Here is a 22,913-nt window from a genome sequence, read left to right as displayed (position 1 = left end):
TTATGAGTCCAGTTCAGGGTCAAGCTTCTCCACTTTGACGACTATCTCTGGGGCTGGAGCATCAGCAGAGGCGTGGTGGGCCTCTGTCTCTGACTCGGACAGCACTTCCTCCTTGATCTTCACAGGCTTACCACTGGCTTCCTTCTCTTCATCTGAGACTCATCCAGCTCCCATTCATCATCGATGTCCATTTCAAATACTCTTACATGATGGAGACTTGAACTTAACTAAAGAAAAGGCACATTAATGTGTGTGTGTGTGTGTGTGTGTGTGTGTGTGTGTGTGTGTGTGTGTGTGTGTGTGTGAAAGCGCACATGCACCTGGAACTGGGACTTGAACATGGGGCCTGAGCATCTTTTGCTCATAGCGTTCTAGTGGAGCCACAGCTCCTGAGCAGCTAGAATTATAGGTATGAGCCACTGGTGTCAGGAGTTACATTAACAATTTTCTAACTAATGGCTTTGCAAACAAATTTTATAAAACGAAGCAGAAATCAGAAGCTTTAAGCAAAGTATAGATTTATAGGAAAGTTATATTTTTAACAATTTACTATAAAATCACCCAATTCCACCTTCATTTTACATAAAAGGATCTCCACACAGCACATGGTGAATTTATGTAACTTAGAAGCCAAACTATTTTTGCCAGTCCTGGGGCTTGAATTCTGGGCCTGGGTGCTATCCTTTTGTTCAAGGTGAGCACTCTACCACTTGAGCCACAGAGCCACTTCTGGCTTTTTCTGTAATTCATTGGAGATAAGAGCCTCTTGAACTTTCCTGCCTGGGCTGGCTTCAAACTAAGATCCTCAGATCTCAACCTCCTCAGTAACTACGATTACAGGCGTGAGCCACCAGCACCTCGCTCTGAAATTGCTCTTAATTACTCAAAGTTTCTCCAAACAAGAAAACAAAATAACTAGCCTGCTGCTTGCTCAGTTAACTGAAACCAAGGGACAGAATGACAAGCAGAGAATGAGCCTTGGAGATGACATGCTTGAGTACTCATAGGATGCTGCATAGAAACAAAGCCATACTCACCACACAGGACACTTTGTGAAAAACATTCCCAGCAACGTACTGAGCTTTCATGCTCTCCAGTAACCGCCAGTGCTTCTCAAAGTGCAGGGTGCATGTGGGAATAACACTGCTTTGTTCATCTAGCCTGGAGGAAAAACCAGCCCAGGAATCAAACAGGACCTCCACCTCCCACATTCACTAGAGGAGGGGTTTGGGGCAACTGGGGTCCTACTCCCACCCACACTCCATTCCCAGGTGACAAGACAGTCTGTAAAAATACTACATTCCACAGAGCCTTGGCTTCATTTTAGTAAGGTCTTGGTGCCCTTTGTTTTTTGGGTGATGGGGAGGGAGGATACAGTACTAGAGATTAAATTCAAGCCTTGCACAACTGAGCTATGCACCCAGTCCTCAATTCCCTTTCAAGGAGAGCAGATGCTCATGTTTTTAAATTAGAGAAGGAATCTCATTACTTTAAATCCTCAAGCAACTAAAACTATCTCCTAGAACTGACTATAGACTCTGCAATGGAACTGGGGTCCCAATTCTGGAAAACACTAAAGGCAAGTTTATAATTATTAGTGACAACAAACTAAAGTTAATGCTATCCTTTAAAACATAACTCAAATGAAGTCCTCTTCTCCATTCCAAATAATTCCTCATCTTATTCTAGCAAAAAATCCTAGTTTAATATTAAAGCAAGGGACAAGACAATGATTAAAGTCGGCACATTTTTTCCCGTTTTTTAATTTTTGAGGTAACATACAATTGTAACATTAGGAAATTTGTAACATTTGGGAAGACTTTGTAGCATGAAGGAAGACTTACCTTCTGATTTTTTTCAGTTGTGGGGTAGATGATCCTCCTAAATTTAATAGCAATTAGTCTCCTCCTCATCTTTCCTAACAGTGTTTGGTGGGTTTCAGTGTGTTGTATGAAGTTCGGATTTTAAAAATACAAAGTAGGAAGCCAGGCAGGCACTGGTGGCTCATTCCTGTAATCCTAGCTACTCAGGAGGATCATGGTTCAAAGCCAGTCCATGCCGGAAAGACTGTGAAACTCTTCTCTCCAATAAACCACCACAAAACCCAAAGTGGCACTGTGGCTCAAGTGGCAGAGTGCTAGGCTTGACCTGAAGAACTGAGGGACAGCACTCAGGCCCAGAGTTCAAACCCCATGATGGACAAAGAAAAAAAAAACAAAGCAGGAGGTTTTCTGCTCAGCTGTCTGTATGGGTAGACCAGTAACTAAAAAAACATTGCCTAGCATATGTAAGAAACTGGAATTCTTGGCATATGGTAAATATAGCTAAATATAAGCTAAGCCTGGTACCATATGACTGACAACTCAACACCTTGGAGACCATGCAAGAACTTCATGAATTTGAGACAAGCCTGGTTATTTCAAGGCGAGGCAACCTGAGATACACAATGGGACACTTCTTTTTTAAATTTTTGGTGGTTCTGGGTTTTGAATTCAGCACCTGGTACTGTACCACTTGAGCCACACTTCAGCTCTTTTTGAGATCCTACCTTTAAAAAACTAAAGCTAACTTTAACCACACAGACCCTATACCACTAAGGTAGTTAGTTACCTTGTGGCATAAGTTCTAGTGAATTGATACTCTGCAGCATCTTCACTGTTATACACAAACGACAATGGCAACTGGACCAAGAGTCTGTCTCTTCCTTCACGTCCCATGGTGTCTTTAAGAATGACTGTTACAGTTTCATCATCATAAAACTGGGCATCTAAACAGCTGTAGTTGCTGGAAGTGAGATGCATTTTGTTATATCAGAAATGATCATAACCACATAACATGCTGACACTAAGCAAAAACAAAATAAAACCATAGGTGATATTCCCTGCAATGACAAAACACCTTATCAGTTTATACTTTTATATCAATTTTCACAAATATAACTAGTTATAACAAAATAAGTAATCATCAGATCAAACAAAATGATCTGTGACATTTTATCACTGTTCTAGAAAACTCTGAACATAAATGGCTAGGCCTTAAGCCTGTGAAAATTTCATGAGTTATACCTTATATATAACTGAGTGAACAGAGCTAACAAGAATCAAAGTAAAAGAAAATCTGCCCCCCTACAAATGACAGAGCCCCTTTATTGACAGCACATCTGACATAGCACTGACTACACATACATCACACATGCTTCTGTCCCAAATCAGGCTTGGGCGTTATTTTCTTCTGACTTTTTCAGTTGTAGCATAGGTGAAGCTCCCAAATTTCACAGCAATTAGTCCATTACTTACAGATCTTGAAGAAAGAAAGGAGAGAGGGGAATGAGACCCTATGGAACAACTACATAGCCAATAAATCTAAATGCCTGAACAAACATGACTGGCAATGTTAGCACACATATCTACTTCCCAAATCCCAGACCAACACTACCACTTCCACTCCAGAATACTATAATTTAAACACTTAGTCAGGCAAACCAGCTTGGTTTAAAATCTTAATCACTAAGCAGCTAAAGGCCATAACTAAGGAAAACTAACATCTTGAATTCAAAAATTCCCTTTAGTGAAGGTTCTCAAAAGGCACATAGAGCTCCCCTATGACCCAGCAATCACCTGCTGGGCATTTACCCTAATGACCACAAACAAGGCCATACTAAAGCTACCAGCACAACTAGGTTTATTGCCGCATTATTCACCATAGCTAACATATGGAACCAACCCACACGCCCTTCAGTAGATCAATAGATCAAGAAAATGTGGTAAAGCTGGGGGCCAGTGGCTCACGCGTGTAACCCAAGCTACTCACGAGGTTGAGATCTGAGGAATGCAGTTCAAAGCCAGTCCAGACAGGAAAGTCTGTGAGACTCTTATCCTCAATAAACCACCAGAAAACTGGAAGTGGCACTGTGGCTCAAGTGGTAGAGCACTTGCCTTGAGCTGAAGAGCTGAGGGACAGTGCCCAGGCACAGAGTTCAAGTCCCATGACCAACAAAAAAGAAAATGTGATACACATATGTATACATACATACACACATATGTATACATACATACACACATGTGTGTGTGTGTGTATATATATATATATATATATATATATATATATATATATATACATATATGGAATTCTATTCTTCCATCAGAAAGAATGACACTGCCCCATTTGTAAGGAAATGGAAAGACTGGGAAAAAATCCTATCAAGTGAAGCCAGACACCCCCCCAAAATAGGTCCCATTGTTTCCCTTATTTTCAATAATTAGTATACTTCTAGGATAATTTTAACAGATGAGAAAAATAGCTCAAGAGCTATGTACATATGACCATATAAGATGATGCTAAGTGAAATGAACTCCAAGACATGGAAACATGAGGTTTTTCTTTGTTATTGTTGTTTTTGTTTTGTTTTGTTTTTTGGTTCCGTTCATGGGGCCTGAACTCTAGGCTTGGGCGCTGTCCCTCACCTCTTCAGCTCAAGGCTAGTGCTCTACCACTTGAGGCACAACGCCACTTCTGGCTTTTTTCTTTTTGCTTATGTGGTGCTGAGGAATCGAACCCAGGGCCTCAGGCATGAAACGCAAGCACTCTACCACTGAGCCACCTTCCCAGCCCTGTTGTTTTTAATGTACTATGTACTTTTTGTTTCTTTGGTGTGTTCTTCCCCCTGCGGTTTATCCCCTATTGTCACTGTATTTGATTTTGGTACCCTGGTATTATACATACATTTATCTGAATTAGGGAAGGGAAAGGAGAACAGAATCGTGAGACAAAGGACAAGGGGGATCCAATACAATAGCCATATTCACAAGTCAATATGTTGGAAATGATCTGTACAATTTGGCAAGTGGGAGGATTAGGGAGGGGAGGGAAAGGACAAAAATGAGGCAGGGGGTAACAAGTTAGACAAGAAATGTACCTATTATCTTACTTATTAACTGTAACCCCTCTTGACAATGAAAAAAGAAATCCCTTTAGCTATGTGCTGGTGGCTCATGTCAGTAATCCCAGCTACTCAGCGCTGAGATCTGAAGATCATCATTTGAAGCTAGCCTGGGCAGGGATCCAGGAGACTCCTATCTTCAATTAACCACCAAAAAGTCAAAAGTGGAATTGTGGTTCAAGTGGGAAAACAATAGCCTGAGCACAAAAGCTGAGGGACAATGCCCAGAGCCTAAATTCATACCCCAGAGTGGCACACAAAAATAAACTAGTACCTTCATAGTGAGACTTAAAACGATTTAAAATGCTAATGGAACCCTGAATATCATTTGATTTTCAGAATGTTTACTTTGGAATCTCAAAAAGTCTCTGTGGGCAAGAGCTCTTATTTGATGAAAGATAATTAACCTAAAATTTAAAAAAGCCTTTCTATAAAGTACTTACTAACACAGTTTTGAATCACTAAGTGTTCTTAGATATAACACAGGTCTGCTGTCATTTTCCTAAACCTATTTTTAAAAAAAAACTTATATACGAGGCTATATACTAATATAAAAGTTAAAACTCTAGAACAAGAAGGGATCAAATAGCTTCTCAATTCAGCATTACCATCTCCCAGATGTGAGAACTGAGAATACTGAATGCAAACCTAAAGTCATGAGGCAGCTTCGCTGAAACCCGAAATGCTGGAGGGAAGCTGAATGGCTTATTATTATTACAAATATTAAGCTCTCATCTCTTCGGTTCAAACTTCAAAGGAATACTCACTGGGAAATATCAGTATGCCTTAATCTTAAGATACACATTTTATACAGTGAGTCTTCTAAAATAGTAAAAAGAAGGTACTGTAGATTTGAACTTTTATTATTCCACCTAAGGAAAGAAAAGTAATGTATTTAGCTATTTAAGTTTAGAACAAAAACTACTGTTTACACAAGACGAGGAGACACACACAGAAAAGGAAATGTGAACAATCTGCGCGCAGAGTCCTCACTAAAACAAAAGCAAAAAAAAAAAAAAAAGAGAAAAATTCAAACTTGCTGCTAAATTATACTACCTAACAGGTAAAGAAGATAACCTTCTAGCATCTCTATATAATGGAATACAGATGGCTTGATTCATTGATTTTCCAATTTCATCCTACAGAAAAGCAAGATTTGGAAACATCATTAGAGAGAAGGGGAGCAGCTAGTGGTGAGGAGCCTGCTTGGCCTGTGCTAAAAGACCACTCCCTCCCTCTGGTCTCATGACATCAGTCACTGACAAGACACACCAGCTCTGGGACTAAGACTGTATTGAGATTGATCTGGGGGGGCAAATAAAACACTAAAGATACTTTACTAAGACGATAATTTTTAAATTTATGTGAGCAGAAAATGAGGGAGGGGGTTACATTGTTGAAAAAGAAATGTACAGTATTCAGTACCTGACCTATGTAATTGTAACCTCTCTGTACATCACCTTTACAATAATTTTTTTTTTTTTTTTGTCGGTGGAGGGGCTTGAACTCTGGGCCTGGGCACTCTGTCCCTCAGCTCTTCAGCTCAAGACTGGGCACTCTGTCCCTCAACTCTTCAGCTCAAGACTAGTGCTCTACCACTTGAGCCACAGTGCCACTTCTGGTTTTCTAAGTGGTTTATTGGAGATAAGCCTCATGGCCTTTCCTGCCCTAGCTGGCTTTGAACTCGATCCTCAGATCTCAGTCTCCTGAGAAGCTAGGATTACAGGCATGAGCCATAAGTGCCTACCTTATAATAATTTTAAAAATACATAAAGTAAAATAAATTTATATAAGGAATTAACTATGGATATAACCAAGCCATAAGAAACTGCCAATTTTGACAATCAAAACGAGTTGAATATCAGCATTTTTACAATTTATCCTAATATATATGTTCATTTACATAGACGAGACATACTATACTCTTGTTCCCACACGAAGACATGCATTTCTTCCCAACTTACTGCTGTCATTTGCAAACACTGATCAATAATGGTTTCCATTTGCCTTTTCACAAAATGCAATGATTTTCGAGCATAATAAGGAAACAGCAAAGGGCTTTCTGGTTTCAGACAAAAACAGAAACAAAACAAAAACTATAGCAAACCAATGATTAGGAGAAAATAATCCATTGTCAGAGGCAGTCCATACTTTTTCTTTTTTTATTTTTTTTTATTTTTTATTTTTAAATTTAAAATTTTATTTTATTTTATTTGAGAACATACTGTACAGAAGGTTTACAATTACATGGGCAGGATAATGCATACATTTCTTACCAAGCATTGCAGCCTCCTCCTTTGTTTACCCTTCACCTCCCTTCCCAGCCACCCCCTCCCCCCGACCCAATCATACCCCCTCCCCCCCCACACCGACATTGTAAAGCTGGTTTTGACATGACATTTTGTACTTCTCATTGTTGCAACAGGTCCACCTGAATCCTTAAACGACTTGTTTGTCCCCATCTCCTCCACATGTTATACTGACATCAAATATAGTGAAAGCGGGGGTTACACTGTGGGGGAGGAACATACAAAGCAACAAAGAAATAATCTTATAAATGCATTAGAAACACATGCATGAAAGAAACGAAAACATTAAAATACATATTTAAGGGTTCATTTTCCTAACATCATATTATCTGACCTTTTCCGCTTGACTCATACCTATACTAGATATTGCAAATAAGGGAAACCATGGGACCTATGTTTCTTTGGGCCTGGCTTACTTCACTTAATATAATTTTTTCCAAACCTTTCCATTTCCTAACAAATGGGGAAATGTCATTCTTTCTGATGGAGGCATAGAATTCCATTGTGTATATATACCACATTTTCTTGATCCATTCATCTACTGAGGGGCATCTGGGTTGGTTCCATATCTTAGCTATGGTAAATAATGCTGCAATAAACATAGTTGTGCTGGTAGCTTTAGTGTGGTCTTGTTTGTAAACATTTGGGTAAATGCCCAAAAGTGGGATTGCTGGATTATAGGGGAGATCTATGTGAAGTCTTTTGAGGAACCTCCATACTGCTTTCCAAAGTGGTTGAACAAGTTTACATTTCCACCAACAATGAAGTAAGGTTCCTTTCTGTCCCCATCCCCTCCAGCATCTGTTGTTGTTAGAGTTCTTGATTTTTGCTGTTCTAACTGGAGTGAGGTGATATCTCAATGTTGTTTTGATTTGCATTTCTTTTATGGCTAGGGATGTTGAACATTTCTTCATGTGTCTATTGGCCATCCTTCTTTCTTCTTCAGAGAAGCTTATCTTTAAGTCTTTCGCCCACTTATTTATTGGGCAGTTGTTTCTTTGAGGAATTTGTTGTTGGGTGGTTTAATTTTTTGAGTTCCAAGTATATTTTAGATATGAGACCCTTGTCCGTTGTATGGCTAGTAAAGATCTTCTCCCAATCCGTGGGCTTTCTATTGATCTTGCTAGCTATGTCATTTGCCCTGCAGAAGCTCTGCAACCTTATGCAATCCCATTTGTCCAACCTTTCTTTGATTTGTTGTGCTTCCGGGTCTCTATTCAGAAAATTTCGGCCTGAGCCAAGGAGACCTAGGGTTTCTCCTATTCCATCCTGTAATGTTTTCAGAGTGTCTGCTTTGAGTTCAAGGTCTTTGATCCATTTGGAGTTGATTCTGGTGCAGGGTGATATATAAGGATCTAGCTTTAGTTTTCTGCATGTAGTTAACCAATTTTGCCAGCACCATTTACTGAAGAGGCTGTCTTTCTTCCATTCTATTGTTTTAGCTCCCTTATTGAAGATTAGATGGCTATAGGTCTGTAGGTTCATTTCTGGGTTTTCAATTCTATTCCATTGGTCCTGAGGTCTGTTCTTATGCCAATACCAAGCTGTTTTGATTACTATAGTCCATACTTTTTCATGGTGGAATTCTCATTATACTTTCGACATACCTTGTTAAAATAAATGACCAGAATCTCCCTTCAATCCAGTCCACTTAATACAACTACATTCGCTTGGTCCTTCTCATGCTTAGTCCTACACCAAAGCCCAACAGTAAAATGCTATTGGCTATTAGAAAAATGGAAGGCATTGGAAACCATAAGCTATGTACTGAAACCTGTTCTTTCTTCTCAACTCTGCCACAATGTGATAGCAGCAGCAGTCCAGGATACTCTGCCACTGCTAGCTTTGTTTCTTTTTTGCTGTTGTATTCAGTATGCTTTTTATTTTAAAATGGCTTTTTTATACAGTATTACAATATCCATAAGAACTCATCTTATTCTCCAACTTAAAAGGAAAAAAAACAAAGAGGCCTACTGGGCCTCTGGAACTGCCTGGGATGAAAAGAGCTGTGAATCAAGCTGTGACTCAGGCCCACCAGCTCAAATGGCTCTGAGACTGTCTCTCCCACACTCAGCACTTCCCTTACCAGCTGTGTTAGGTAAAAAAAAAATAATCATTTCAGCACTTTAAGGTTCAAGAGGTGACATACTAGGTAATTACAGAAAAACATGTTGCCTTTGTCGCCAGTTCCCAAAACTCAGCTCCTGAAACCCAGATATCCTGAGTAGTAAATGTGATGGCCAATTTTAATTTTTTTGGGGGGGGTCCGGTTGTGGGGCCTGAACTCTGGGCCTGAGCGCTGTCCCTCAGCTCTTCAGCTCAAGGCTAGAGCTCTACCACTTGAGTCACAGCTCCACTTCCGGCTTTTTTCATTTTGCTTATGTGGTACTGAGGAATCGAACCCAGGGCCTCAGGCATGCAAGGCAAGCGCTCTACCACTGAGCCATCTTCCCAGCCCATGATGGCCAATTTTAATGTGGCCACTCTGGCAGGTTCCTGCAAAGCCTCAGGGTTGGGTGGCGTGGAAAGTCTATGCCTTAACCAGAAGCTTATAAGTTTCAGCTCCATCTGCCAGACTGCAGGAAAGGAATCGGGGCTTGGGGTTGAATTCTACCCCAGTGACTAAATCATTATAATGAAGCCTCCATCAAAAACCCAAGACAAACTGGGAGAGAGCAAGGGAAAGGGTGACATTGTCAAAAAAAGAAATGTAATCTTTACCTGCCTTACGTAACCATAACTTTTCTTTTCTTTTTCTTTTTCTTTTTTTCTGGTCCTGGGGCCTGAACTCTGTGCCTAGGAGCTGTCCCTCAGCTCTTCAGCTCAAGGCTAGCACCCTACCACTTGAGCCACAGAGCCACTTCCAGCTTTTTCTGCTTATGTGGTCCTGAGGAATGAAACCCAGGACTTGATGCATGCAAGGCAAGCCCTCTACCACTGAGCCAACTTCCCAGCCCACCATAACCCTTCTTTACTAACCTTCTTAATAATTAAAAAAAAAGACACTGGGGAGGTTTGGATGGCTCCCTGGTTGATGAACATGTTGAGTGCTGGGAGGATCTAAAAGCTGTGGCCTCTTCCTCCATATCAAACCCTGAATGATGTTTTCCACTGGGCTATGCCCAAGTTAAATTTTTATTACAAACAGTCTGGAAAGGAAAGCTGAATGTGTTCCTGAGCATTGTACACCAGTCTGGAAGCTATGCCAACTTAAGGGAGAAAGTTGGGACATATGTCCCATAGTCAAGTCCCACAGAGGTGTGGGTAAGGGAACCTAGCTCTTGGGACTGATGTGATGTGAGGAGTCTAGCAGACTGAGCCTTCCTCCCTCTGGAGGCTAATGATCATTGTGGGTGCTCAGTGTCATAATTGCAATGAATTGCATTGCAGGACCTTCAGCTGGTATCATAACTGGCTGGTGTCAGGAGGGAAAAAATAATTTTAGTGTCAGCATAGTTAATGTACCACAGCACAGTTAATTTCAGGGTGTTTTCTATCTATCATGGTGACATCATACTCTACTTGTTAAAATGCTGTTCTCTAATCAAATAAAATGGACATGCCAAGTAAGCCTGAAGAAATTAGACAAATTTTGAGGTTACTCTTTAATCTCAAATATGTATAAACATGGCCAACATCTGCTTGGTTCATAAAGTACCTTTAAGATGGCTGCTGTTTTGGAGGAAGTCATACCACTGGTTTCCTTCCGTGTTAGGGGGTGACACAAGGCCATCATCTTCATCTTTCAAATACTAAAAATAGTTTAAATTTTTTTCAGTTAAGCAATGATTCAGGCTCTAATCTGTATTTAACATTATTCTAGTTACTAAGTTATCTTGTTGTACTGCCAGGTTCTCTGAAGGTACATTATTTTTCTAAGTGAGGTGACAAATTCTAGACAACATGAAAATGACTTAAATGGTCAGAGTATAGTAAATGTAGAAACCAGAGTTTACATTTTGTGGTTCATTTTCAAGATATATTTTAACCTTACCTATCAGGGCTATATTTTAGTTTTACAAGTACCAACTGACAGTATGCTCCACAAGGGCAGTTCTCACAGTGTAGCCCCATCCCTGAGAGTGCTCAGCATGCTTCCATTGACTACAAGGTTAATGCCAGCTTTAGTGCCAAGGTGTCACTTGCCCTTTCACGGTGTCAACATTTGCACTGAAGGTGTGGAAGAAAGAACAGCCAGTACCTGCACCCCTCACCTAGTAGACCAAATTCTTGTGTTCTTTGTCACATATTCAGTTTCATTTATCCTGATAGAACTATTAAATTGTTAATTCTCAAGTCTTGATGGCAGATCTTTTAACGTTTTTTGAGTCAGAGTTAGGAGGCACACGGGTGATTTTACAACACATCAAAGCATGCAAAGTTGTCTTGAAGAAAAACTGAAACTGTCTTGTTTCAGTTGTAAAGGCAGACATTTTATAAAAAATGACATTCCAAGGGGGAGGATGGGAAGGGATGGGAAGGGGAAACTAAGGAGGAGGCTACAATGCTTGATAAGAAACGTACTCATTATCTTGCCCATGTAATTGTAACCCCTCTGTACAGTATTTTCACAATAATAAATAAATAAATATTTTAAAAATGACATTCCATTTTTACTTAGAAACAAAAGACTAGGGGACAAACTGGTTCTTCATACTTAGATGTTTGTGAGGTATTTTTTAATTTTAAAATTTTTATTTATTTTATTAAATAGATGTACAAGGAGTTGCCATGGTTCAGCTTATGGACAAATATGTCTTGGTCAATGTTACCCCTTTGAACATGCATACTCATCCATCCCTCTACCCCCTCAAACTCTTACTTTTGGCAGGTATTTTTTTGAAAATAAAGTGACTTTGAACAAAACAACCTAAAATATTTATTGCAAATAACATTTCAGCTAAACTTGGTTCTAAAGGCCTGTAATTCCAGCACTTAGAAGAGGATGAGGCAGGAATATCACAAGTTTAAGGCCTATAGAGCAAGACCCTGTCTCAAAAAAAAAAAGCAACTTTTAAGCAAAACTCAAAATGTTGGCACCTGCATCTGTTACTGAGTGCCTGACAGCTTCACAGTAACTAAAGACTGATTAGAGTAGACTGAAGTCACATATTTATAATGTATAATGGAAGGCGTCAGTACTTAAAAAGATCTGTAAAAGCCACAGAACCAATATTTCTAAAAAGACCAAGTTATGATGCTATGAAAACAAGCATGAGTAAAAGTGCCTTTCAAAGTGCAAGGAAGATGGAGAGATTTTTAATGAAACTGAGTATGAAGTGTCTACTAAACACAATTTTAGATTCCACATTAAAAACTTCCAAGAGACCAACACTTGGAAGGATTTTGTATAATATTAAAGAATATCCTCAGTTAAAGGACAAAACTAGTTCAGTACTTTCTCCTTTCCAAGGACACACACCTGCTTGAAGTTAGATTTTCCTTATATACATTAAGCAAATTAGCATATTAAAACAGAATAAACACATAGGTAGACATTAAAATTAGCTGTCTTCTATTAAGCTGTACATCAAAGACAGCTGAGAAAATAAACAACAATGCCAGTTATACTGGCATTGTATTATTTTCCATAAAATTTAGATAATATGAATTAACAGTACAAAGTCTTAAAATTCGTTCTTAAAAATCAAACCAAGTTCAATAGAAAGCCCATACCTGACCAACTTTTTCAACATTAAAGTATTTTCTTTTTCGATTAGAAAAGTCTGGAGCCTAGAAAGAACAAACATAGTTTATTTCTAAAAGCTCAAAATATTAAGAAAATAATCTTAAAATTAACAAACTCAATATGTATTTTATAAAACAGCTATCCATTGCATTTAGTTTTTTGCAGATTGTAAGATACATACAGACAGAAGTCTACTTATAGACTTTATGTTTAGTCTTTTTAAAATTAGTCTTTTTATAAAAGTAATTGCTCATTACTTTTTAACCATGAACCATCTTTGCTGTGATTATTTTCAAAGTGACTTAATTGTAAAAATAGCTATTTCTTTCCTCATTGAAATGTTCAGTAAGAAATTCAGTAACAAATGTGATATCTTTCTGAGTTATCTATTAACAAAAAGGGGCAAAAAGAAAACAAATCACGGTAAAAAGAAAGCTTCCCAATAATTTGCCTGAATCCACAGTTTGGGCCTGGGTGCAGGTGAGTGGGCTGTGGAGAGCAAGGAGGAGGCTGGCTGTTCTCTAAGCTCGCTTTCAGGGAATGCTTCTTTCCACATCCTCACAGAAAGAAACTGCTCATTTCCAGGCTTCAACTTAGGTACAACATTTAAGTACTTATATTTCAAGGAAAATAAAAATGCATTTAAGACTTAAGGCATAAGATATAGAACCAACCCAAATGCCCCTTAGTAGATGGAGTGGATCAAGAAAATGTGGTATATATACACAATGGAATTCTATGCCTCCATCAGAAAGAATGACATTTCCCCATTTGTTAGGAAATGGAAAGGTTTGGAAAAAATTATATTAAGTGAAGGAAGCCAGGCCCAAAGAAACATAGGTCCCATGGTTTCCCTTGTTTTCAATACTTAGTATATGTCTGAGTCAAGCCAAAAAGGTCAGATAAGTTGATGTTAGGGAAATGAACCCTAAGATATGTATTCAAATGTTTTTTTTTTCTTTCATGCGATTGTTCCTATCACATTTATAAGATTATTTCTTTGTTCATTTGTATGTCCCCCCCCCCCACGGAATAACCCCTGCTATCACTGTATTTGATGTTGTTATAATTTGTGGAGGGGAAGGGAAAAAAACAAATCATTTAAGTAGGGATACAGGTGGACCCATTGCTACAATGAGATGTACAAGGGCTGGGAAAGTGGCTCAGTGGTAGAGCGCTTGCCTTGCATGCATGAGGCCCTGGGTTCGATTCCTCAGCACCACATAAGCAAAAAAAAAAGCTGGAAGTGGCGCTGTGGCTCAAGTGGTAGAGCGCTAGCCGTGAGCTGAAGAGCTGAGTGACAGCGCCCAGGCCCAGAGTTCAGGCCCCACGACTGGACTAAAAAAAATGAGATGTACAAGTCATATGTCGAAAACGAACTTTACAACTTTGGTGGGGGGGGGAGGAGGGTTAAGTGGGGGAGCGGGGATGGGAAGGGGAAACAAAGGAGGAGGCTACAATGCTTGATAAGAAGTGTACTCATTATCTTGCCCATGTAATTGTAACCCCCTCTGTACAATATTTTCACAATAATAAAAAGACTTAAGGCAGTTAAAGAGTATAAGGATGCTATGTTGTAAGAATTATACAACCTCATTCAAACATGAAAATTGTAAATTCAAATATCCGTAACAGTATTCCGCGAGATGAAAATATTATGCAACCACTCAAATTTATTTAGATAACAAGACCAACGTCCTGTTATCTAACTCTGTAAGAGTACCAAAACCATGAGCAAGGCTGAGCTCAATCAGGACAATAGGTAAGGAAATTACACAGGTGTCCCCTGTTATCTGAGAGATTGGTTCTAAGACCCCCACAGATAACACAATCCTCAGGTGCTCAAGATCTTTATATAAGAAAACACATCCTCCTGTACACTTTAAATCCCATTTAGAGTGCTTGTAACACCTAATACGATGTAAATAACTATTGTTGTATTGTGTAAGGAATAGTAAAGAGAAAAACAAGTACATATGTTTGGAACAGATGCATTATTTTCAGAATATTTTTCATTGGTGGTTGGTTGAATCTACTGAGATGGAACCTGCTGACACACAGGGCTGGCCATAAGTACTTCTGTGCATACCTTATTCAGCTCAGGAAGCACATGGTCTTCGGTCATTCTCAACATGGCTGGAAATACAAAGTTAAAAATTATCTTGAAATGTAATTTTTATTACAGATATACCTCAAAGACCAAATGAGGTTTACTGAACTAAATTTTCCATTTGAACAGTTTCTTTTTACTACAAAAAACTTTCTCTTTGAACAATTTAGTATGAACTAAAATCTGACTTAATCAGGATCTAAAATATATTCAGGATTGTTGGTCCTCACCCCAAACAAAACCTTATTGATTATGCTGCTGGGGACAGAGCAGTAAAAATGCCTTCATGGAAATTACATTTTACAAAAAAAAAGACAACAAAGTTATAACCTTGTGTCAGTGACAAAGCCAGGGTGACAACAGTGTCACATTCTGGAGATAAGAACTGAGCCGTTACTCACTGCTCTTCTACTGCTGATGCTTAGTTAGAGCACGCAATAATTATAAGTAAAACTAAACCACTAATCCCATCAGAGAAAGGATTTCTAAAGTCCTACTTTTAATATTGCAATTTATTCTAATTAAAACTCAGATCTGCAACAAGCTAGCCTGAAAAAACTCCAGTTCCCTATTCCAACTATCAATCATATAGTTGAAAAAAAGGAAACAAACAAAAATATCCAACCAAGAATTCAAGTAACTTAAGATCACATTCAGGTTTTAAACAAAAGTAACTATAGTAGAGTGATAAGCATAAAGTCTGCTTTTGTAATATTAGAACTGAACATTTGGACACTTTGCAGTATTAGCATATCAAAAGGAATTTATCTTGTATTTCACTCTAAATTTTAACAAATATGAGACATAAAACTAAATGTTGCATATGTTGGAGAGAAATGTTTGTTTCATTATTTAAAGAATATACTTCACAAAAATAGCAGTATAAATGGGCCTAAAAAAATGCAAGTACCTCAGAGTGGTGATCAAACCATCTCATGTGAAGTCAACAGGTATTTGTTAATTAAACTGCCTACCCAATGGCAAAGACGTAGTGGCATTACAAAGAAAGTCCTAAAGAAGTCTGTGTACCACTTAGCAAGGGCACCACTGCCCATGAAAATGTAATAGCAAGATCCCAGTTCTGTGCTGTCAGTGATCATCTGTGAGTCCTAGGAACTTCAAAGAGGCTAGCCTGACTACATAACTAAATGTGTAATTTTAGATGATTTCCATCAATTCAACAGCCACAGGCTAGTTAGTGGTTACCACCATGGACCACACAGCTCTAGAGACTGAAGAACAGAGTGTAAAATGTAACACAAGCTACTGAAGGGCTTTTTGAAAATCTTATACCCGTGCCCAATATATAGCAAGGGCTCAAACATTAAATTTTAACCTAAGGAAATGCAGTTGTCCCTCGCTGTATTGTAGCTTCATTGCATCCCAGGGTTAAAAAACAAAACGAAACAAACCAGAAATAGTGATCCCTCACCTATCAGGTAGTTACTTTCCAGAGCAATAAATGAACCACAATAGAGCATGGGATTTTCACTTATCACGGGGTTGTCTGGAACTTAACTCCCAAGATAGGTAAGGGATCACTGTACTAGTGAGTGTAAGGGGCACAGGTGTTACAAATTAGCTTTAATACTTCTATGGGGGAATCATGGAGTAGGTGAAATAGGACTGCCATAGATGGACAACAGTTGAAGCTGGGTGAAAGAAGGAAACAAGGAGGCTCATTATACTATTTTATAAGTATTTGAAATTTTAACAGACTAATTCAAATCTAAGATGTATTTCCACAGTTTTCAAAAGTGTTAAAACAACAATGTTAAAGTTAACTTACCCACAGAAAGCCACTGGAAAAATGCCTTGAAATTCTTTATACTAATGTCTATAACTCTGAAAAGATAAACAAATCAGAAAAAAAAAGTCATGTGCAGTTCATGTAGTACTGTTCAACTGTCACAGAGTAAAATAAACCTTACTGTTCTTCTTTGTCTTGTCAGGATTTAAGCCCTTAGAAGAGCAGATTTTACAAGCCAAACATTATTACATTCCTAAAATTAAGGCAATCAAAAACAAAACACATCTCGATTCTTTCAAAAATTAAGCAAATAAATGATACTATCTGGTTGTAACTGTGTTTCCAAAAAACTGAATCTTTCCCAGCATTCTGTGACATATGAATTCTTTTCCTAACTCTGCAAGTAAGTGAGGAAAAAATTTTCCCACATTTTTTGTTAAAAAATTACTAATCAGTAAAAAAAAAAAAAAAAAACTGACTCCAAGAGGAAGTTACTACTATAAACTTATGTTATGTCACAATGTCTGATACCACTGGACATCATTTTATGAAACTAATCTTTTAGTCCAACAAATAAATGAGGTCTCAAAAATTGAACTCTCTTGGATTTGACACAAATGAAAAAACGTTAAGTATTATAAATCAAACTCATTTTCATTTTGGTGAACTTTCTGAATACAGAGATGAGTTCAATTTTTATAAACTCTTTAAGTTTACTTCTATGTGATAATTACAGTAAGCAAATAATACCTGTACTGATTTTCCTTGAGGTCCTAAGACCTGAACCGGGAGCCTGTGCATACTAGACAACAGTGTGCCAGTGAGCTACATTCCCAGCAGTACAAGTATTTTTTTTTATGTTTCATAATATCACTGAGAGGTGGATCAGTATCAATCACCCTACTAGGAAATCAAAGATTGCAGCACTCCTATGTTATCAAGTAAGGTAACTAACATTCTCTTGCAGCACCAGTGAAAAACAAAGTTTTCTGTGTTCTACCTAACTAATACCTTCACCCCTACCTAACACAACCAGACCACACTAAAGCCCTCCCCCACTGCTCTGTTCCTCCATCTGTAACCCTTCGTAGTGACATTTTTTCTACTTAAGAGGATCAAGAAGTTAAATACTTTCTATTCATCGTGAGAGGTAATCCTAGAAAACTTAGTATATCATATTTGCTCTCAGCAAATGTAAATTCCAAAAATATTCCAAAACACAGGAAAAGCAATGTCATTTCTCCTCTCACTTTGTCTTCTGAGCAAGTGCTGGGGTTTTCACTTTCTAGAGCCCAATCATAATGACAGTGAACAGGAGGAAGCATATGTATTATAAACTTAGAAAAATAAAGAGTAAAGAACAACTTAAAACTAGTTTCAGAAGTACTGAATACTGGTGAGTGACAAAGTTCTCCAGGAGAAGCCAAGTGCAGAAAGCTCAAAGAGCCAACAGCCAGGAATGACAAGAGAGTCTGAGAAGCTTGGTGCTGTGGCGGTTCACGCCTCATCCTAGACACTCAGGTGGCTGAGATCTGAGGCCTGCAGTTCAAAGACAGCCCACACAGGAAAATCCAGGAGATTCATAAACTCCAACTAATCACCAAAAGCCAGAAATGGAGCAAATGGTAGAATGCTAGCCTTGAGAAAAAAAGCTCAGGGACAGCACTCAGGAATTGAGTTTAAGTTCTGAGACTGGCACCAAAAAAAAAAAAGAAAGAAAGAAAAGAAAAGAAAAACAGCTCAACAGAAAGAGAAAGTAAAATGTATTCCTAAACTGTATCTTACTGTACTGGACATACTAGCCAAATATAAATAGATTAAAAACTGAATCAAAGTTAAATTTCATAGACTTGAAACTCTTTGTATGATTAAATAAACTTACAATCCTTTTGCCTTAGCATACCAAGCACTGGGATTACAGGTATGTGTGTAAGGTTCTTATTAATTTCAAATGTAAATATTCACAATCAATAGCATCTAAAAGGAAATAAAAAATATAAAGAAATAGTCCTTGTTAAATAAGTAAACTATACCTAATATATTCTGTTGAGAAATTAAATCACTACCTTCAATTCCCATAGCATCCAGTCCAAGGGGTTTGTATTTTTGCTTCCATGAAGCCATTCCTTTCAGTTCACTCAAATAATACAATAAAGACTCTGAGCCACTAGCACAACAGGAGACATAGTATCATTACTTAGTCACAGGAGACATAGTATCATTACTTAGTCAGGGTGGTAGGCAGTGGTAGACAGTTCCAATTTTTCAGAAATAAAAATTTAAGGTAACTATTTAATTTTCTTGCCATTAAAAAAATTGTATCTCTAGTTCTATAAACATAAGCACAATCATCTGGCTATCATCTACTGAAATGAATATACATGACAATACGATTAAATTTTATATGAACAAATTGTGTTTCACAGTCCTGGCACTATCTGAGGGGAGGCGCAATGCTAGGGATGAAGCTAGGGCCTTGCATAAGCTAGCAAGTGCTCAACCACTAAGCTACCCCTTAGCCCCAATCTTGGCACTTTAAAGAGAGCCAGTAGGCAATCTTGTTCACCCATATCTATCCGATACTAAACAAATAGTTTTTGAGATCCAACTTTGTGTCAGACATTGTGCTAGATGCTAGGGACAGAAAGCTGACAAGAATCAGGTCCTTGTGACCACAGAAATTACAGCATAACAGGGGAGACAGGTCTCAACCACACAATCATACAGTGTAATCTTCCCAATGGCCATAAATACCTTGAGGGGAATGCATAGGACAAGGGTATAAGTGTAATATGAGTTAATATGGGGACTGGTGAAAAAATATGGGGACTGATCAAAAAGAAGGGAACAGGAGCATCTGTGAGAGGTATTCTATTGGATTTACTGAGGAATACACATTCTACAGGGATGAGGATATAGCTCACTAGTAGAATCCTTGCCCAGCATATACAAGACCCTGGTTTTGACCCAGAGCATTGCAAGAAAAGGAAAAAGAAGAGTAAAAAGACCAGACATTTGTGGAACAAAGTATAGAAAGACCAGTGCAGAAGGCATTACATAACGGGCTGTATACAAATTTAAACTGAACATTCAGCATCCGCTTGTAAAACTGTCACTCAAGCAGCTACGGATAGGAACAACACGAGACCTGGAACACTAAAAGGAATTGTGGCTCTGCCATGTACTATCTTTGGGCCATCCATATAACTAATTCAGTTTCATCCTGGTAAAATGAGACTCAGAACAAAATTCTAGGGTGTTGAATGAAAAATACACAATATGTTTTACAAGATAAAATATACAACATACTCAATTTTCTCTGTGGAACAAAAAAAGGAATATATGCCCTATTTCAAAATATACCTTATAGTATAGTGGGGGGATCCAGATGGGAGACTTGCTTGGTGAAAAGATAGTGAAAAATTATTTCATGAAGCAGAAATAATCTTTACCCTTGAGTGTGCCAAGATTCCCCTTCAAATGCCAATGCAAAAATTTCAGCTAGGCACTATTCACAATCAATAGCCAAGATATAGAAACAACCCAGATGCAGAGAAATGGATGGAACTAAAATGAATCAGTGTGAGTGAGGTAAGACAAGAGCAGAAAGACAAATAGCACATGTTCTTCCTGATATGAGGATGTTAAAATCCAAAACGCAAGGAAATACGACAAAGTAAACAGGACTCAAGAAACAAAGGACATCTACTTAATCTGCCATATAATTTCTAAATGACTCCATGTTCTTGACCTCATATGGGGTATATATGTGCACACATCTAAGGGAAGCTAGGAGGAGGGCATGGAATCAGAGGGAAACAGGTGAAAAAATACAACAGAGGAACCCATCAGCTACACTGGGCATTGATGAAAATGAACTAAAGAACTCAAGGGAGGGAGGGATGAGAGGGAAAGAGGGAACAGCTAACACTAAGCAAAAGGAAAGAAATATATTTATCACCCAAAGCAGAAGAAATATTGTCAAAGCTCATAGAATTCACAAACTTTATAGACCAAGATAATGACAATTTGCCTTGCAAAGGTTAAAATGTGTTTGTGATTTTAACAAAATATCACTATCCTACAGTACTATGAAATTTGTGACATTTATATAATCACTTAATCTCACTAAAAATTATTATTAAAAAATTTTCAGGGTAGTGGCACTGTAGCTCAAGTGGTAGAAAACTCTCCTTGAGCTGAAGAGCTGAGGGACAGTGCCCAGGCCCAAAGTTCAAGCCCCATGACTGACAAAAAAAAAAAAAATTCAGCTAGGAAAGATTCCAGAAGAAAATGCCAGACAATAAAGGTAAATTTTCAGAAAGACCAAAGCAATGTCCATCATCTTTATACCTCTGCAAATGACTTATAACCAACTTCTGAATACTGGAATATGATGACTTTAACAGCACCTTTACAGTTAGCTGGTTCACCAAAAGGGGCTGAAGTTCAGCACTACAATGTAAAAGGATGTTTTAGTCATTTCTCCATCTAAAATCTGTACACATTGCTTAAAATCATAGATTTCAAAGAAAAAAACAAGATTTTGGAACAAAGTAAAACTACTCCCAACAAAAATAAAACTTTCTTAAAAAAATACAACTTTCTTTTGTATACAAAAAGAAACAAAAAAATAACCCTAACACACTTAAGTACACATGAGGATACACTGCATATTAAAAAGGACTTGGCTTAGTAAGGCAAAGGGCAATGCTCACTAAGCCATATTGTACCAATGTAAGCATTTAGGAAAAGGATGGCAGAGGTTTCCACAAAGCACCATGGAAATCACATCTGAAACACGGGAGGGAATAAATGAAAACCATAAAAAATAATTCCAGAAGTAAATACAGATTAACCTTTTCATGCGCTTAAGATGGGGAAAGTTCTAAGATACCAAAAAGAAAAAGTTTAGTTTGGCAACATAAAAACTAAAATTTCTGTACAAAATGATCACATTAACCCAAAAGGGTGTATCAAAAAACCTGGAGATCTATACTCCTAATACTCTTTTTATACCAGAATTTTCTATTTCATTTGGACAAATGAATTATTCATTTTTATTTACTTTTAAAATCAATTGATTTAAAAAGGGGAGAGAGAGGTGAAACAGGGCATCAGTGGCTCATGCCTATAATCCTAGCTACTCAGGAGGTTGATATCTAAGGATTGTGATTCAAAGACAGCCCAGACAGGGCTGGGCTCAGTGGTAGAGTGCTTGCCTTGCATGCATGAGGCCCTGGGTTGGATTCCTCAGCATTACATAAGCAGAAAAGGCCTGAAGTGTCGCTGTGGCTCAAGTGGTAGAGTGCTAGCCTTGAGCTGAAGAGCTCAGGGACAGAGCCTAGGCCCAGAGTTCAGGCTCCAGTACAGAAAAAAAAAGACAGCCCAAACAGAGAAGTCTCTGTGAGAGTCTTATTTCCAGTTAACCACTCAAAAAACTGGAAGCAGGGATGTGGCTCAAAGTGGTAGAGCGAAAAGATCTTAAGGACAGCACATAGGCCCTGAGTTCAAGCCCTACAACCAATCGGGGGAGAAGGGAGGAAAAGGAAGAGTTTATTACCTTGCCTTCCCCCACAACAGCAAGTGCATAAATTCATCCTGTACTGATGTGGTTATGTTCTTTTCCTAGATAAAATAAAAAGAAATATGTGGTACATGTTTTGCAGCTTATAAAGTACATCTACTCACTGTTCTTTCCTCTGTCTTCTCTCAAGCCCTTATATACAGGAAATATCTGAGGTTCAGTGACTGGAGACAACCAGTCAGCTGTTTCAATAGCTTCCTCATTCCCAAAGCACACCCACTGCATTAAGTTGTTCCAATGGTGGAAGAGTCAGCTATGGATCTGATATGGTTTGTCCCCCAACGGTTCATGTATTATGATGCTGCTGAGGTAGTGGAATCTTTAAGAGGTAAGGCATACTGGGAGGTGGTTAGGTCACTGAGGGTGCTGCTATGTGAAGAAAATGTAGTTCTCATAGGAACCTGGTTAGATCCTGCAGAGTGAGTTATTCTAAAAGAGCAAGACCACCCTTCTCCACTTTCTGGTTCCTGCGTCACAAAGTGATCCCTCTGCCAAGATGCCATCTCCCAGAGGAAGAAAATAACAGAGC

At 38.4% G+C, this 22,913-nt stretch overlaps 1 pseudogene; it reads right to left on the bottom strand.

Moving 5' to 3' along the window:
* On the bottom strand, window positions 1–22,466 carry LOC138837171 (anaphase-promoting complex subunit 4-like; annotated as a pseudogene).
* Window positions 22,467–22,913: the final 447 nt, after the last annotated feature.

The sequence above is a fragment of the Dipodomys merriami genome, unplaced genomic scaffold (assembly GCF_024711535.1).
Source record: "Dipodomys merriami isolate MVZ:Mamm:240054 unplaced genomic scaffold, mDipMer1.0.p SCAF_2643, whole genome shotgun sequence".
NCBI classification, from domain to species: domain Eukaryota; kingdom Metazoa; phylum Chordata; class Mammalia; order Rodentia; family Heteromyidae; genus Dipodomys; species Dipodomys merriami.
Note: the sequence above shows the minus strand (reverse complement) of the source record. Positions and strands in the feature narration are given on the sequence as shown.